At 44.2% G+C, this 6,032-nt stretch overlaps 1 pseudogene; it reads left to right on the plus strand.

Moving 5' to 3' along the window:
• Window positions 1–1,463: 1,463 nt before the first annotated feature.
• LOC102002207 lies at window positions 1,464–2,322 on the plus strand (annotated as a pseudogene).
• Window positions 2,323–6,032: the final 3,710 nt, after the last annotated feature.

Here is a 6,032-nt window from a genome sequence, read left to right on the forward strand (position 1 = left end):
CCTCCTGAGTGCTGGGATTAAAGGTGTGCGACACCACTGCCTGGCTAAGACATTGCTTATAAAGTTGTTTGTTTAATGCCTTATGTCCAAGGCATAATCTTTCTTAAAATGATGATCTACTTTTAGCAAAAATTAAAAAGTGCTTAATTTCAAAAGACAGATGCTTAATGTTTTATGTTTCCTGTAAATTTGTCAGGCTTTTAACAGACTCAGGGAGCTCACTTAAATTCCTCTTTAGGGGCTGGAGAGATGGCTCAGCAGTTAAGAGCTGCCTGTTCTTCCAAAGGTCCTGAGCCACATGGTGGCTCACGACTGTCTGTAATGAGATCTGGTGCCCTCTTCTGGCCTGCAGGCATACATGCAGAGAGAATACTGTACACACAATAAATAAATAAATCTTTAAAAAAAATTCCTCTTTAGGCTGATGTATTTTGATGGCCATGTTAGAACTTTGATTAAATAGGGCCATCACATGTTAAGTATACTCATGATCAATAGATAAGTTCTTCTATGTTCATTGTTGTTATTCTAAAAAATATTTCTAAAATATGTTACAAAGTATAAATTTAATTAGAGGATTTCCTATGGTTAAAATTCAGAGCATTTATGTCAAACTAGGAAGGGCCAAATTCTTTGTGTATAACAAGGCATTATTTTTCCAATTTTTATTATTTAGCTTTATTTTTTTTGGTTTGGGGGGACATGATTTCTCAGTATAGTCTTGGCTGTCCTGGAACTCACTCTGTAGACCAGGATGGCCTAAAACTCACAGAGATCTGACAGCCTCTGCCTCCCGAGTGCTGGGATCAAAGGCATACGCCACCACCTCCCATCTTATTTAGCTCTAATTATCATGTGTATAGGTGCACTCCATATACACACCATAGAATGCATACGGAAGTCAGTAACCTTCAGAAGTGGGTTTTCTCATTCCAGTGTAGGGCCCATAGATCAGATGACCAAGCTTGTGCAGCAAGTGCTTTTACCTATGAAACACCTCGCTGGCCCAGCGAGGCTTTCCTTTTGACAGTGTTGCTCCTGTGTGTACGCACGTACGTTTGCTTTGACACATATAAGGAGATCAGAGGCCAACCTGTGTGTGTTGGTTCTCTCTTTCCCCACGTGGGTCTAGAGGATCATCCTCAGGTTCTCAGGTTTGGTGGCAGACATCTTACCCCATGGAATCATCTCAGTTAGCTAAGACAATTGTTATGTTTTCCTCTGATTTTGTCAGGTTTTCACTATTTGGGTCTTAACAAAGTCGGGGTTCATTTAACATCTTTTATTTTAAGCCTTGTAATGACCTCCATATGAACTGTTTTTCTTTCAACGTGGCCCTAGTACTTTCCCCCAGCTCCCCTACCCCACCCAGTTCCTAGTACATTCCATACCCTATTTTCTGACAAGAGGACTCACTGTGGCAGGGGTGGAATGAGACTAACCCTCAAAGGAGGTGGCACCCCTCCGAGAAGATGGCTGTGCCTCCCACATATGCTGATCTTGGCAAGTCTGCCAGGGATGTCTTCACCAAGGGCTATGGCTTTGGCTTAATAAAACTTGATTTGAAAACAAAGTCGGAGAATGGATTAGAATTTACCAGTTCAGGCTCCACCAACACAGAGACCACCAAAGTGAACAACAGTCTGGAAACCAAGTATAGATGGACTGAGTACGGCCTGACGTTTACAGAAAAGTGGAACACAGACAACAACCTGGGTACCGAGATCACAGTGGAAGACCAGCTGGCACGTGGGCTGAAGCTGACCGTTGACTCATCCTTCTTACCTAACACTGGGGGAAAAATGCTAAAATCAAGACAGGGTACAAGAGGGAGCATATCAACCTGGGCTGTGATGTGGATTTAGACATCGCTGGGCCCTCGATCCGGGGTGCCCTGGTACTTGGCTATGAGGGCTGGCTCGTTGGCTACCAAGTGTATTTTGAGACCTCCAAGTCCCGAGTGACCCAGAGCAACTTTGCAGTTGGCTACAAGATGGATGAATTCCAGCTTCATACTAATGTGAATGATGGGACAGAGTTTGGTGGCTCCATCTACCAGAAGGTGAACAAGAAGTTAGAGACCGCTGTCAACCTCGCCTGGACAGCGGGGAACAGTAACACTGGCTTTGGGATAGCAGCCAAGGACCAGGTCGACCCTGACGCCTGCTTTTTGGTCAAAGTGAACAACTCTAGCCCGATTGGCTTTGGGTACACTCAGACCCTCAGGCCAGGTATCAAGCTGATGCTGTCAGCTCTGCTGGATGGCAAGAACGTCAATGTGGGTGGCCACAGCTTGGTCTAAGACTAGAATTTCAAGCATAAATGAATATTGTACAATTGTTAATTTTAAACTATTTTGCAGTATAGCTACCTTCAGAATTTAGTGAATCTTTTAATGTTGTACGTTGGGGCATGCGAGAATCAATAAATACCACGCTAGATCTCCAGGTTAAGGGTGACTCGGCTTTCTGGTGTTTACCATTTCAGATGTACAGCAGACACCCCATTCCTGAAAGGGTTCTTTTAGCTGTAGACGTGGGCTGGAGAGGAGACCCTCTAGAGATGCCAGGCCATGAGTGGAAGCTCGGGATATGCGGGCCCTTTGTAAATCTGTATCGAGTCCACAGGTGAAATTGTGACTTCCTGAGCAACCTTGGTGTCTCGATCCTTACTGCTGAGAAGCATGTGCACACACACCTGTGTGAGAGGGCCTTTCTTAGGCAGATCTCAGTGGCCTCTTCCCGTCCTTGCCCAGTTACCTGTTTTACACCAAAAGCACTCTTCTGGTTAGCTATTTCCTTTGTGCCATTTTAGGGTGGAGAGAGTGGGCCTATGGAGCCGTCATTTAGGACTTCATTCTTCCTTGTGTTGTGGCATGGTTTTTTCTTTTCTCTTCTCTCTTCTTTTTTCTTCTCTCTCTCTCTCTCTCTCTCTCTCTCTCTCTCTCTCTCTCTCTCGCCATTGCACTAGAGCATGAGACAGCTTTAAGCTGGGCATGTGATTGTGGTCACATGACAACACTAGGGATCTAAAGTGACCTGTTAAAAGCACACCACTCTTTTTTAGCACTTTAATAGGTACATTAGAGAGTCTTTCATTTTGTTCCATTTTGTGTGGAATTAGCTCCTCCCTTTCAAATGCTGTAATTAACATCACTTAAAATAAAACTTGAATAAAATATTGAAACCTAAAAAAAAAAGGAGGTGGTATCTTCCAAAAGGTCGCCCAGATGTAAGGAGATTCAAGCAAGCAGTGGTGTCTGCTTGCTTCCCCCTGAAGAAGGAGGGGAATTGTCAGGATGAAAACAAGTTAAATGGGACATGGTGGGGGGTGGTTCTTGCCCATCGTCCAAGTATTTGGGAGATTAAAGCAAGAAGGTTTGTTTCAGTTCAGCCTGGAACTTATGTAGCAAGACCTTGTCTCGAAACTAGCAACCCGAATGGAGTTGCTATGGCAGCCCTGCTAAAGGGAACTGAAGTCCAGAGGTGATGGAGAGGTGGTTCTGCATGGCTACCTGACACTAACCCATTATCTTCTAATCTTGGATCTTATGTAGAATGTGTATGATATTTGCTTCAGACACAGGCATTTTTTTTAAATTTTTTTTTCCTTTTATTATTTATTTATTAGGTATACAATATTCTGTGTGTATGTCTGCAGGTCAGAAGAGGGCACCAGACCTCATTACAAATGGTTGTGAGCCACCATGTGGTTGCCGGGAATTGAACTCAGGACCTTTGGAAAAGCAGGCAATGCTCTTAACCACTGAGCCATCTCTCCAGCCCCACAGGCATATTTTAAACATTTTCACAAAACCAGGGGAACTGTAACTATCTTGCACGACTGAGAACTATTCTGAAGAGATACATTCTGCTCCGTTTTTCTAAGGGACTCCTGAAAACAATGGTTTCCTAAAGAGCTAAAAACTTCCCTAAGAATCCCAGGCTGGGGCTGGGAGGGGAAGGTCAGGGAATCCACACAACTCAACAAGCTTGAATTCACAGCCCCGTAATTCTCTGACTTTGTTTCATCTTTTCAATAAAATTGTAACAGCTCTCCTGGAGAAGGCTGGAGAAACCAGACAGTTTTCTTTGTGGAGTGGCCCAAACTATCAGTAAATCAATGTTCCTTTGTCAAGTTGCTTCCCAGTTTCCTTTAACACACAGTAGGTGTATGAAGCTAAGTGCCCCAGTCATAAGACTGTGTTTGTTCACAATTTCGTAAACATCTTTAGTGACTGCTTAAAATGATGACAGGGCCAGAGAGGTGGCTTGGCAGTTAAGAGCACTTGCAGAGGACCTGGGTTCGGTTTCCAGCACCCACAGCACGTGGCTTACAATAGGCTGTCTATAACTCCAGCTCATATGTAGTCCTTACATGTTTGGAACCAATTTTTTCACCACTGTGACCTATTTGCCAATTATTATAATAACCTGCTGATTTTACTTCTAGCCGAAAAGAGAACACCACTGTTCTCTTATCCGTGGGCTCAAGGGCCAGTCCTTCTATCCAGGTACGTAGGAAATACAACTAGAGCCTGAGTTGCAGCTTGGACTGCAAAACAGGTATTACCACCCACATTCTTTTTTATACTGCTGAATAACAGCGCCCACACAGATGGTATCATATCTCAGCGGGGGGTGGGGTTGGGGGGTGGTTACCAGCCCAAAAGCTCTGATTGGCTGAGTGTCTCTGGTGTTCATGGTTCCTTTAGGTGATGGCTCTGTTTTCATGCTAGCTGTCAGCTGGCCACCCCACATCATCCTTGGAGAAAATATGCTGCATAACTTTCTTCTGGAGCTTTGACACTCTGGAACCTCTTTTGTTCCTCCCCTTAAGGTGGGCTGACTAAGGGACTGGTTTCTCCCATTCTCATCCATTTTAGCATGGATGAGAATAATGTCCTAGAAAAGGATGTCACTGAACAAAACACAGGCGCCGGGATGTGCGGTAACACTAGGTGGCAGCCCAGGACTATAAATTAGCACAGCATTTTTTTGTGGCTGCCATACTACAGGCAGACACCAGGGGGAAGCCTGTGACAGAACACTCCAAAAGTATAGTCCCTCACAAGCCCAGGAAGGATTAAAACGAGAAACAAGCTTGAGAGATACCCAGAAACTATCCAGAATGAATAGCTAAAATGTTCCCTGAACAACACCAGACTACAAGGTCTTGGAGAGGTAGCTAATACTTTAGATGCTGAAATCCTAACAAAGCTAAGAGGACAGATAAACAGGGAAATATGATGCACTTAAAGCACCACCACTTCTCTCTTATCTGTCTGTCTGTCTGTCTGTTTCTCTCTTACTCGCTCGCTCTTGCTCTTTCTCTTCTCTCTTTGTACTCTCCTCTTTCATCTCTTTTCTCCCTCTCCCCGTGAGACAGATGCAAGGCTTGGCACACACTAGGCAAGCACACTATACAGACTTACACCCCCGTCCCTAAAGCAGTAAGTGAAACTTCTGAAACCAGAACTTACAAGAGAAAAAAAGTAGGCAGATATGAGTTGCTTGTCAGACAATACAAGTCACCATCCTAAGGTGCTCAATGAATTAGAGAACCAAGAGACAACAAAATGAGATCAGGGAAATAATATATGAACGGAAGCCAAGACTGAGGAAAAACACAAAGGAAGGAATTCATGGCTACCACTCTAAACCTGGTCATAAGCCCATAGTGTGTGTGTGGGGGGGGAGTCATGGTGGAGGAACCTACTGTAGTTGTTTTCTTTTTTTTAAGATTTATTTATTTACTATGTGTACAGCATTCCTTCCATGTGTGCTCACTGGCCAGAAGGGGGAGCCGGGTCTCATTACAGATGGCTGTGAGCCACCATGTGGTTGCTGGGAACTGAACTCAGGACCTCTGGAAGAGCAGTTAGTGCTCTTAACCACTGAGCCATTTCTCCAGGCCCCCCTGTAGTTGTTTTCTTTTCTTTTTTTTTTGTTTTTTTTTTGTTGGTTTTTTTGAGACAGGGTTTCTCTGTGGTTTTGGAGCCTGTCCTGGAACTAGCTCTGTAGACCAGGCTG

Source organism: Microtus ochrogaster, chromosome X (assembly GCF_000317375.1).
Source record: "Microtus ochrogaster isolate Prairie Vole_2 chromosome X, MicOch1.0, whole genome shotgun sequence".
In the NCBI taxonomy this organism is placed as follows: domain Eukaryota; kingdom Metazoa; phylum Chordata; class Mammalia; order Rodentia; family Cricetidae; genus Microtus; species Microtus ochrogaster.